Source organism: Neltuma alba, unplaced genomic scaffold (assembly GCF_004799145.2).
Source record: "Neltuma alba isolate B1F8T4 unplaced genomic scaffold, ASM479914v2 tig00012964_pilon, whole genome shotgun sequence".
NCBI classification, from domain to species: domain Eukaryota; kingdom Viridiplantae; phylum Streptophyta; class Magnoliopsida; order Fabales; family Fabaceae; genus Neltuma; species Neltuma alba.
The window spans coordinates 33,151-46,542 of record NW_021637323.1 but is presented as its reverse complement, the minus strand read 5'-3'; the positions used below and the strand labels follow the sequence as shown (position 1 = coordinate 46,542).

Sequence of the window (13,392 nt, the reverse complement as noted above, 5' to 3'; positions counted from 1 at the left end):
TGCCGTTAACTTACTAAAGCTTTAAGACCAGATGCATTAACAACTGATCTAAAATAACGGACTTTTATGCCTGTTGTGTATGCCAATGGTTTAAAAAATTATTATCTCTTGTCTTAATTATAAGACCTTATTTATAATTTATAAATAGAGCTTTATAATTAGTATTGGAGGTAGTACAATATATTAGTTTTATATGCTGTCGACTTGCTAAGATTTAATTAAAGGAGCTTTTCTGTTTTACAAAAAAAAAAAGGTGTTGTCACCTACCTAATAACATTGATATTCTCTTTAAGTGAAAGGTCGTGAGTTTGATCCTACTTATAAGTACAATACAAATTCAAAAATTCTCATGTACATTTATTGTAATGATTTTTTTAAAAAGTGACAATTATAAAATTATCTTTATTTTAAATTACATGTCCATTAAAATAAAAACTAACTTAAAATATAAAATAAATTTAAATTAAATCTTGATCATGCAAAATTAATGTAACCAAGCAGACAATGCGCGTTTCCAAGTCCTAAAGCCAGCCTGGTATTTTGGATATAAAAAGGAGAAAAACGTGGTATTTAGAAGCCAAAGATGGGCTACCTGCTTTGGATTTACTTCTAGACTCAATAAAACGTCTCACATCATTGCAACGTCTTGTTGGATGCCAATTCTTTGTATATTAATGTTGATAAAGTCCTAATTTTATTTCCACTATATCTAAGTCAATTGGATTTTTCTGATGCATCATAGGATCTTCCAAGTAGTGGTTTGAATTCTTTTAAAAAGACTTTTACCCGCAATTAATTCTGTTTAATTTTTCCTTTTGTTTCCAAAGGAATGATTAAATCGTTGAAATTGTGAAGTGGACTTTTTATGTCTTGTGGACATGGGTTTGCCTTAATTATGTTTGAGAGATTCCTTTTAGAGGTCTTGTGCACCAAAACCATATTCCCTCTTTAGTAGTGAGTTTTCAAGTAATTTGTTAGAAATTCTAATGAGGAGCACAACATTTTAAAACCATAATGGCAAACTAATGAGGTTGCCTCGGCAATGATCTGTGGGCATACAAGAATTTGACAGCAGATATTTGTAAATATTGTACCCAAGTTTTCTCTTCTACTAAAAGCCTTGGCATGTTGAGTTGTTCTGTTTAATTACTCTTGTTCTTAATTCAAACAGGGGAAAAAAAAAACCTTCAGCCCGTCATATATATATATTTTAATCTCATGAGTATTATTGCACTTTCATTAACTTGTGCGGAAGTTATCTCCATCAAAAACTCCACAAAACACAGAAGAGCATTTCTTGATAAAGACAAGAATCCATAAAATTATAATAATGATATAACTATTTTTGTTAATGGAGCATATTTCCAGGTTCTCAAAGTGGATATATAAGGAATCTAACATCATTAGGGAGGCTTCAAATTGATGGTTGCAGTTATTTTGATTTGTAATAGAATGGCAAATCTCACTTCATAGTTATAGAGATTAATTGAACTCTTCTAATAATGCTCTATATTGGTGTCTTTTCCTTAATCTATTAACAGTGTCACATCATTATTAAAGAAACTTAAACTCATGAAGTGCTCTGTTTTGGAATCACATCAAGAGCCCACAATCCACAAAGAATCTAATATATGTATCACTACATGCAGGGGTTTCAAAATTGTTCACATTCTAAATGTTCTTTCAGAATAAAAAATGGGTATCTTGTTACCTTCACTTCTTCGAGGTCCTTTATTATTTGTTAGAATAAAGAATATGAGAAAATTCATAATTTGGCTCTCATAGTTCACACAAACTTTAAAAATGGCTTTGAGATTCCTTGCTTGATGCTTGAAGATCTCTGCATATATGGTGTTGGAAAATCTCTCACACACACCCCCCTACTTTCATGAAACTATTTATTAATATATGAGAATAAGTTATTTATTAAAGTAGGCATGAGAATCCCATTATTTTTTTCTCTCAGAAAAATTAATTCTTCTCATCAAGAGTTTATCTCAAACGGAGAAAAGAATTTGTCCTGTTGAAAATAAAGTGGCAGAAGCAATATGTAATCTTTTCTTCACGCCTTTGTTATCTGACAAAGACAATAATTTATACAATGGCAGAATTTTCCCCCTTAATGTTACATTTTTTCTTCGAATGTAATGTCAGTTGTATAAAGTTAACTCTATTTCCACCTGCTTTTGAATTTAATGAACAAAGGTTAAATATTTTAATTTTTAAATAATATAAATAATGAAAAAAACACTGCTACATCATGGATCATTCAATTAAGGATCCTTATCTTCCTCTTCTCTACTATTTGTTCCTGTTCTCTATTATTTGTTTGAACTTCGCATAAAAGAAAATTGTTTATGTTATTTTAAAAAAAAAGAAAATTGTTTCATTTTCTAATTTTGAGCAATCAGTAAGTTATGAAATTCTCTTCAAATATGAAGTTATTCATAGTCTTTTTGATCGAAATATTTAGAATATATATGAAGATATTATAAAAGAAGTGTTATTTTCCATAAAAATAAGTATTTTTAGAAAGAGAAGAATATGTATGTATATTGAAAAATTAAACTGCTATTAATCTAAGAAAAAATGACAAAAAATAAGCTGAAAATTTGTAAATGTCAATAAAAATTTATTGTTATTTGCAAATTCAATGTTGTTAATATTAAATAAAATGTTATTATCAAACTTGATTTCAGATTTAATAATTTCCAACTTCTTTTTTGTCATTATTCCTTAATTTAATGGATTCAAAGTACATCTAACATTCTAAAGTGTTTTTTTGGGTGTTCTAAAATATTTTGTGATTTGTCCAGTACTTTGAAATATTTTTTTGAGAGCGTCAAACCCCCTGAAATTTTTTTTCTCTTTGTGTTGGATGTACTAAAAAATATTTTAGTGTGCTGAACGCATCCAAAAAAATATATGAGGATATTGGATGCACCAAAAAATATTTAAAAGTATTGGACATACTTAAAAAAAATAATTCAGGATGCTGAATACACCTCAATATTTTGGAGTGCTAGATGTATCCAAAAAAATGGTTTGTAATGCTGGATGCACCTTAACTCTAATTTAATTTGAATTTGAATATGAATATGCTATTGATATTGATATAGCACTAATATACAATTTTGATATTTAGCGGCAAAACAAGTATCTAATGCGATATATTCATTGTTATATCATGACACAGAACGATGAGGTCATATTGTTGTCTTTGAGCAAGATAAGTATATGAATTTATGTCTCCAGCCAAAAAAATGCCATTTCCTCTCCGATAAGATAAGCATGCTTTTGTGATTTGTCTCCATTCTTTTTCACACTGAGCCTCTCATTCTTTCCTTTCTCAATAATTTTCCATTACTTGTTTTAGAACTAATTAACTGGCTACTTTCCATTAACATTCTCTTTAATTAAGAACGTTATTATAGTGTTGGCATTTTCTGTTTGGAGTACTCAAAAAGGAAATAGATAGAATTCAGATCTGATTTTTAAGTGCGGCATTGGCAATGCAATGTGGTTGGATTCTCATGTCGATCTGAATGAATAATCCTTTCCATAGAAGTAAATTTTTGCTTGCTGGACAAGAGGATAGCAAGTTACAAATTCTATCTTGGTAAGACATGTATTTCTATTACTGTGAAATTCATAAACGAAGTAGTCATAATAATAGGGTTACCATTATGTTCTTTGTGGTGACAAATCTTGTATGTATTCCTAGGTCTCTCCATTTCTTTTATGTCCATTTCCTTGCACTTCCCTAATCTGACCCTTAGCTGAAAAAAGGCAAATGCAGATGACATTTAATACCTTCACATCACACACTGTAAAACTTAAAAACCCTCTCTCTTCCCCCACGCCCTCTCTCTACTCTTTCTTTCTTTTCTTTTTTTTCCCGCTTATTTATTGTCTTCTATTGTTCATCTTTAAATTCACAAGGAACGAAACGCCAACGCCATAAAAAATTATGGCCAACTGTTATTCGTCCCTTCAAATCATGGTTATTAAAAAAATGGTAAAAATTGTCATTATTCTATACTTTAAGAAACAACAATTTTTTATACGGCCTTCTTTTAACTAAATGTTTTCTACTATCTTAATCGATTGGCGTGCAATTTTTCAAAAAAGTTTATAGCTTTTGTGTAATATTTTTATTATTCTAATTTTTGCCTATGATAAAATATATTGCGTCTTCTGCTTTTTTTTTTTAATCTTCTTTGGCAAGAATTTTCTTTTATAAATCCAAGGGGTTGTCTATTATCCTCTTCCTCTGTAGTTTTGGAGCGAAAAGCTAGAGAGAGAATAAGATTAAGAAAACAAAGGGAGGAAAAGGTCTAGACAGAAAGCGAGGGCATGGAGAAAAAGAAAATGAAAGAGAGTTTTTAAAGTGTGTAATGAGAAGGTAATAGGGGGGTGTTCAGACAAAAATGCTTTTAGAAAGTACTTTTTCACAAATCAAGACAAATTCCTCTACATATTTACTTCATATATTATAAATTTTTTTTAAATTATGATTTTGTTTTTAATTTAAACACCTCTTAAATATCACGATTTTGTGTTTTTTCACTTATAATTTAGGGGGTATTTGGATGGAATCAAAACTATCATTTTAAAAGTACTTTTATAATATTCAGAGTAAATATATAGAAAAGTTTATCTTGATTTATATAAAAAAATACTTTTAGAAAATACTTTTCTTGAATTCCTGGTAGCCAAATGCCCAGGTCAGGATTCGGAAAGTAGAGGGGAATAGATGGGGAAAAAAAGGAGAGAATTGCAATTAGGTCCTACTCAAGAGAATTAAATACAAAAAGGTCCCTTGAAATCATTAAATTATTCTGAAATCCCCAAGGACCTTTTTGCAATAAATTTTATTTGTTTACTTACCAAATTATCCTTCTTCTTTTTTTTTTTTAAGTTTGCATTGACAATTGAAAAAGCAGTGGTTGACAACTTAGGATGTAAGGATTGACAACTATCGCGGCTGGTTTGACAGGTTCAAATGTTTATCAAATGTTTTTTTTGGATTTTAAGGTTTAAATAGTGTTTTTTTTACGTATTCATTTAATTTTATTTTGGGTAAAAGAGACTAAATTGAAGTTTTGACAATCTCTCTTCCACCTGAAAAGTTATATTAAGGGACCGTTTGGATTGCATTACAAACCTTGGTTTGGAAGCCCAAACCATGGTTTGGCCAAAATGCCATCCAAACGGTCATGCAAATTAAACAAACCAAGGTTTTGGTAAAACCATGGTTTCAACCGGTGAAACCATGGTTTGGGCAGCAGCATATCTCATCTGCTTTTCGGATCCATTTGCTGAAAGGAACGGTGGGCCCCTCCACAAATGACCAAAGGCTCCAATTATTGCTCTGTGTGTTCAATAATTCCTCTCCTCTCGTTCACGCCTTCTCCCATCGGTCCCCGCACCCCACACAACACCATCCTTCACAGAACACCAGTCGAGTCCATGGTCTTCCTCTCCTCCTTCACAGAACGAGTCGCCGCCGGTGAGAGAAATCGCAGCTCCATGGTTGAAGAAGATTGCAGCTATTTCTAGCGCTTAGGTTCGGTGTGAAACATTTGGCTGTGGTCGGTGTTCCTTGGCTCAAATCCGTCGCTCAGGTAAGGTGGCTCAGATCCGGCATTTTCTTCTTCTCCATAGCCTCTGTTTCTTCCTCTGTAATATTCGGCGTGTTGCGAGCTGGACCTTGTTCTAGTTCTGGGTCTTCTTTTGCCTTCAATGAAACCGAAACATAACAGGGTCTTCTAGTTCCCTTTGTCCCTCACCTGTTCGACGCCTCACCCACAAACTCCATCAATCTCTGTTAGCTCTTTCTCTCATGCTCCAGCTCTGCCTTTCGATAGTCCCTTTCGATCAGCTTCGTCCGGTTCGATTGATTGGATTGTTTTATACCTTCCGATTAAATTTTCAGATAATTGATGTTGGATGGTTTATTATATTTTCAGATAATTGATGTGTTGGATTTTTTTTTGGGTAAGGAATCGTGAAATGATATAGCCATTTGTCGTTGATGCTTGCTGGAAACTTGCCATGAGAGTTTGACCCGTTAATTATCTGTTCGGAAAAATTCTGATTTGAATATTGATGTTGTTTAATCGTGAAATGATATAGCCGTTTGTCGTTGATGCTTGCTGGAAACTTGCCATGAGAGTTTGACCCGTTAATTATCCGTTCAGAAAAATTCTGATTTGAATATTGATGTTGTTTAGTAATCTTGCTTATTAATATTAGGTTGGTTTATGCGTGGCATAGGACAGAAATTATTCGGTTGGTTTGAGCCTGATATATGGTATTTTCGGTTGGTTTATAATGTCTGATTTTTTTTTTGGTTCTGAGATATGTTTATCTTATGCATAAATATACCAAATGCAAATCTTTGTGTTAAATGTTTGAATCATGATAACAAAAATGTTCAACATTTATAATTTTTGTCGCATCACGGTTTGTCGCCTGACTGTAGTGAATTTTTTTTTTCAGTACTGGCTTGAGGTGTTTGGTTGGTGTTGATTTTTCTTCATTGCTAGTTGTGGCTGACATTTTGCTTTCAGTGGTGGGTTAATTTTCATTCATGGATTCATTTGTGTAGCTTGGTTTATCTGATTTCGGTTTGCTTCCTTTGTTGAAACCGAAACATCGTGCTACTCTCAGGGATGGTCTTTGCTTTCGGGGCCAGAGGATCAGTTTTCGGTTCATATAGTTTGACTAGTTTTTCTAGAGATATATTTGTAATCCTTATGTTTTATTTTTTGTAATCCTGTTTTAAACAAAATTATAGGATGTTGTATTTGTGGTAATCAAAATTAATTTATTTAATTTTTTTTCTTGTCATTAAAGGAATGGGAACATAGTTTCATTTTATGTTGGATTAAAAAAATTAATTACATGTTATAAAAACATAGAATGAATTTCTCTTTGTTTGAAATAAAAATGAAGGAAAGAAAAATGTTAATATGGTATTCATAGTTGATTTGGGTAACAATGACACTTGTTATTTCAATTGATTTTGAGTTGATTAACCTGTGATGACTGAAGAGCTGTAATTGTGCTATAGCATAATGGGTAAGAATACGGTGAAAGCTTTCTGGGACCTACGAACCACGAAAGTGTTTATTGACCTATGCATTGAACTTGTGCAACAAGGGGAAATAAAAGGTACTAGCTTAACAAAGAAAGCTTGGGATATTCTTGGTGATAAATTTACTGCCAAAACTGGAAGAGTGTATGAAAAAGCTCAATTTAAGAATAAATATGATTCCCTACGAAAGGAGTGGCAGACATGGGATAGGCTGCTTCGTGAAACAGGATTGGGATGGGATATTGAAAGGAATACTGTCAGTGCAACTGATGATTGGTGGGAGAGAAAAATAAGGGTAATTATTGAACCTTTTGATCTTACATTTTCTCTACTTGTTAATGTTTTGTATATATTTACTGTTTTTGGAATATTGTATGATATTATTGGTGTCTAATGTGCAGGAAGTTCCAAACTACGAAAAATTCAGAGAAAGAGGACTTCAATTTAGGGATCAATTAACTCAACTATTTGGGAGTGTGGCTGCAACTGGTCCACAAGCATGGACACCTTCTTCCATGACACTTCCAAGTGAAGGAACACCGAATGAAGATTTGGAAGAAGGGTTCGGAGATAGTGATGAAATTTTAGGTGCACCAACTGGTATAAGTGGAGAATTTAACTCAGTGAACTTCAATGACAATAGTGGAGGTAGTGGGGCCAACACTGAATTGAGGCAGGATAACAGTGGTGGGGGTACGAGCAAAGGTGGGAGTCGACCTAGTAGTTCACTGGGGGTCAGAAGGAAGAGTGAAGTCATGAAGAAACGCACATCTCCCTCTATGAAAATAGCGGATGCACTTAGTAAGATTGCTGAAACAAATATTTTTGAGGCTGAGCGTGGGAATGAGGTCATTTCACGAGTAGAAGCTAGAAGGTTGGAAGAAGAAGCTAGAAGGTTGGCAGAAGAAGCACGTGCTTATGAGATTTCAATTAGGGGAGTCCTGTCTCACCTCAAAACAGTTCTTGAAGTTGTCAGTGATCCTGATTTCTTTAGACGGTGCACACAACTCCTTATGGAACGGCCAGAGGCACGGGAAATGTATGCAGCTCTGAAGGATCAGAAGGAACAACTTCTGCCTATTTTGGAGTTTTACACTAGGGATTTATGATTTGTTTATTATATTAGACATTTTCATATGTGTATCGTTTTATGTGACTAGTGGATTGTTATATGAATCAGACAACTCTGTCACTTTTATAAATGTTTCGTAATTTCTACGTAGGAATTCTAAACTTTATGTGTATGTGCACAGGATAAAACGAATATGGATGATGAAATTAAACATGTGGAAGAGCATGCTAAGGGACGAAAAAAAGGGTTAACAAAGTTGCAGCATTGGTTGGTGCATACGCTACTTTGAACTTGTGTAAGGAGCCTCGGCATACAAGTGCTTATACAGGTTGTTTATGGGTAAGGGATGTTTTACATGGCAATCCCAGTCGTTGCTATAACATGTTTAGGATGGAACGGGATGTGTTCTTAAGTCTGGTGGAACAATTGCAACAACATGGTCTAAAAGAAACTAAAAATATAGGATTACATGAATCAGTTGCAATGTTTTTACATACCGTTGGCCATGCACTTAGTAGTAGAATGCAACAAGAAAGATTTCAACATTCAGGGGAGACAATTAGCAGACATTTTCATAATTTCCTAATGGCATGCTGTAGACTTGCCATGTCTAATATCAAACCAAAAGATCCAACATTCCGGCATGTTCATACAAAAATTCGGTTTGGTAAATATTGGCCTTTTTTTAAACATGCTATTGGAGCAATTGATGGCACACATATTTCCTGCGTTGTCAGTGCAACAGATCAAACTAAATTTATCTCTAGGAAAGGAACAGTGTCATAAAATGTCATGACGGTTTGTGATTGGGACATGTGTTTTACTTTTGTCTTGGCCGGACGGGAAGGTAGCGCACATGATGCTCGGATATTTGATCATGCCCTTACAACTCCTTCAATGAACTTTCCCCATCCACCTGAAGGTATTTTTTTATTTCCTAAATTTTTGTTATATTTAGTTTAACAATAGAAACATAATTTACAATAATTTCATTTTTTATATAGGAAAATATTATTTGGTGGATGCTGGATACCCAACACCGAATGGATATCTCGGCCCATACAGACGGGAGCGTTACCATCTGCCTGATTTTCAAAGGACATCTGGGTTTGAAAATGACAATGAGATCTTTAATTATTTCCATTCAAGTTTAAGGAGTACAATTGAAAGAACTTTCGGAGTTTGGAAAAAAAAGTTCGCAATCTTACAAAGCATGCCATCCTATGATTATGAAACACAAGTTAAAATCGTTTGTGCAATGATGGCTATACATAATTTTATTAGAACGACATCTATTACTGATCCTGGATTTGTTCAGTTGGAAGAAGAAGGTACTTATGTAGGAGATGATGATGATGGGGTTGGATTTTCACGTATACATTCATCAATTCAATCTTCATCTTACATGACTCAGGTTCGTGACAGCATAAGAGACGAATTTGTTAATTCAATACGAGGATAGTAGTCATGTCTTATTTATTTCCTTTTATCATAGATTGTAATATGTAGTTAAAAACAAAACCTATTACAAATGCTTTGTATCGATGCATCATCTTAATGATTATGACACTTCTTTATTTATATTTCTTTTATTAATATTATACCTTATATTCTCAAGCTAATTATTGCTTACTTTAATAATTAATAAATTGTTTTAAGACGTGTTTATTCTATTTTATCAAACAATATCATCCCATTTTATGTTTATAATCTTCATGAAAAATACATGACTTTCTGTTTACAACAAAATAATTCATCTTCTCTAAAAATATTTTCACTCTTATATTTTATGAATATATATGTGTGGTGACAATTAATTAATTAATTGTAGTAAACATCAGAGGTTATTATACATGTAGTATGTTATGACAATAATTAATATGTGAAAAAATGTTATGGGATTTCACATTTAAAATCTTTACAGAAAATTAATATTTTTCTGTTATTAAAAAAATCATTTTTCTATAAACATATTTAATATTATGTTTTATAAATATATGTACACATATTAATTATGTATTAATTATATTATCTTATATATTATTAATTATGTTAGTAAAAATTTTTGCATTAACAATTTTATTTCTTCAAATCAAAATATATCATAAAATCTATCCTTTATATAATTATCATATTAACTTATACCCTTTTTGGTAATTTCCACATATAAAAAGTGCTTCTGGTAATAACTATCCAAACACTCTCACTTCTCAGAATCACTTTTTCTCAGAATCTATTCTCCACAGAATCTATTTTCCAGAATCACTTTTCCAAACCACGGTTTGGTTTCATCCAAATACACTCTAAATCCACATTGTGTGACTTAGCCAAATTTTTCCCAAAAATAAAACAAAAATTAATCGGCTTTTTCACTAAGGACGGTTTGGTTCGCGTTTTGATCAACTCAGTTTATGTGTGGATAAGTATAACGGGATTCACATATTAACGTTAAGCATTTTCCTTTTTTATTTTTTTACTCCTTATTTTATTCCTCAATTGTGAACTTAATTTATATGTGATTATTGTAATGTGCTAGATCAATCTCTTGAATTTGGTTTCTAGCCAATAAAACTTTTTCCAAGTTGGCACGCTGAGAGGTTTTTTATTTCTACACTTATAATTTCATCCCGTTGTCATCAAATTCAAGTAAGTTTGTTTTGATTTATAGGTATGTCATTATTATACATATAAAAAAAATAAAACATCAAATTTCATTGTTAAAAAGCTTAAGAATATTTACTTATAACTAACTTAAGTCAAATTTTATTATAATTTGTGTTGAAGATTAAAATGAAATGCATAGCTCTTCGGCTAAATTTTGAGTTGTAACGGCTTAGCCGTGAGGATCAATCGTGACTGAGCCTCTCAATAATGATATGAAGCATTGTAATTTCTTCTTATTTCTCCAATTATTACAGGAATTATATTCAGTACAATTACTCTCCGCATACAAACCCCATCAATTACATTTGCCTTCGAATTAATCAATGGAAGCCATTGTTGAGAGAGTAGTTTGGCTATTGGGCTCTTTGGCTTCTAAAGAGCCTAATCCCATTTTCAACTTCCAAGATGATTTGGAGAGCATGACGGGCATGGTCACTGGAATCAAAGCCGTACTCCTTGATGTTGAGAGAAAGGCAACAAAGAGTCATCTAATCAATGATTGGCTACGGAAGCTGAAAGATGTGCTGCTTGATGCAGAAGACTTGTTGAATGCCCACTCATTGGATGAGCTTGCAAGGAAAGTGATGACCCAAGACAAAAGGGCGAAGGAGGTACGCATATTCTTCTCCAAAAACAATCGAATTGTTTGTGCTGCTAAAATGGGTCGTCAAATTAGGGCCATTAGGAAGAAACTTGGTCATTTGAGTGAGATATCTTCGAATGCTTCTATTGAGTCTTATGACTGGAGGCAAACCCACTCGTTTGTGAGGGAAGATGTTGTGGGAAGGGACAACGAAAGGATGCAACTTGTTGGCATCCTTTTAAACACTCTTGATGTGAAAAGTAACGTTTCACTAGTAGCCATAGTTGGGATTGGTGGATTGGGGAAGACGACACTTGCTCAACAAGTATATAATGATGAGGCTGTCAAAAACCATTTTGAGGTAATGAAACGGGTTTGTGTGTCTGATGAATCGGATGAATTTAATATGAAGAGAATAGCTCAAAACATCATTGATGATAAGGAAACCAATCGTCGACTGGATGAGGTCACACAAGATTTAAGAAAGAAGATTGAGTTTTTCTGCTTGTTTTAGACGATGTCTGGAATGAGGACCGTGAGAAATGGCTTGAATTGGAAAGCCTATTGAGAGGAGGCAAAAAGGGAAGCATAATCATTGTGACCACACGTAGTGAGAAAGTGGCACAAATAATGGGCACACCTGATGAGCATCTTCACTTAGATGATTTGGATTTTAAAAACTCTTGGGAGCTGTTTTGTAGAATGGCTTTTCGGGAAGGAAAAAAACCTGATAATCAAGAGTGAGTACATATTGAAGAGGACATTGTCAGAAAATGTGCTGAAGTTCCACTTGCAATAAGAACCATTGATAGCCTATTGTTCACGGTGAAGTTGGGAGTGAATGGTCATACTTTAGGGATAATGAACTTGCAAATATAGATTCTGAGGACAACAAAATCTTTTCTATTCTTAAACTTATTTATGATCATCTTCCCTCCCATTTAAAAAATTGCTTTGCATTTTGCTCCCTGTTTCCAAAAGATTATAAGATTAAGAGAGAAACACTAATTCAGTTGTGGATAGCTGAGGGGTTTATTGAACCCTTGGATAAAAATAGGTTATTGGAAAATATTGGTAATGAGTACTTTGAGCAGTTATTGTCAAGGTGCTTATTTCAAGATGTTCAGCGACATGATGCTTCTGGTGAAATAGTGTGGTGTAAGATGCATGATCTCATACATGATCTAGCACACTCAATCACTAAAAATGAGTGTTACCTTGACACAAGTGAAAGGATAGAAAAAGAGAACTTTAGTGATGGGATTCATCATGTGTCAAGTTATTGTGACAGTAATTTGAAGTTTCCACTTGGTAATATCAAGAACAAAGAAAATAAGAACAATTTTGTTGCTACAAGGACAGTGGGAATTTATTCCAAATCACCCTTCATCAAGATTCTTTAATCCAATTTATGGGTCTACAATATCACTTCCAAAACATTTATGTGTATTGGCCCTTAGAAATCAAAAGTTGCAAATTCCAGAAAGTATAGGAGACTTGAAGCATTTAAGGTATCTTGATTTAACTAAGAATCAGGTACTTAAGAAGTTCCCACGAGGAATTACCAAGTTGCATAACTTGCTGACTCTAATACTTAATGACTGTCCATCTTTAATAGAGCTTCCTAGTGATTTGAAGAGATTGGCAAGATTGAGACATCTTGAACTGGATTATTGTCGGAATTTGATATGTATGCCATGTGGTTTGGGGTGTTTGACTGAGAACATTTGTGGTGGACGAAGTGAGTGGTGGTGGTGTAAGGATAATTGAGCTACGTTATCTGATATGTTTGAGGGGACATTTGGCCATTACAAATTTGATAAGACAATGGAGGAATGTAAAGGAGGTTGAGTCATCAAAGTTTTTGCTTGACAAGACATGTCTTGGAGAATTGACCTTAAGCTGGACGGAATTTCCATGAGGATGAGATAATTTTAGAAGCTTTAGAGCCGCCTCATACAATAAGACTAC

At 33.3% G+C, this 13,392-nt stretch overlaps 1 pseudogene; it reads left to right on the top strand.

Moving 5' to 3' along the window:
* The first annotated feature begins 11,161 nt into the window (after positions 1 to 11,161).
* LOC114733079 (putative disease resistance protein RGA4) lies at positions 11,162 to 12,824 on the top strand (annotated as a pseudogene).
* The last annotated feature ends 568 nt before the right edge of the window (positions 12,825 to 13,392 follow it).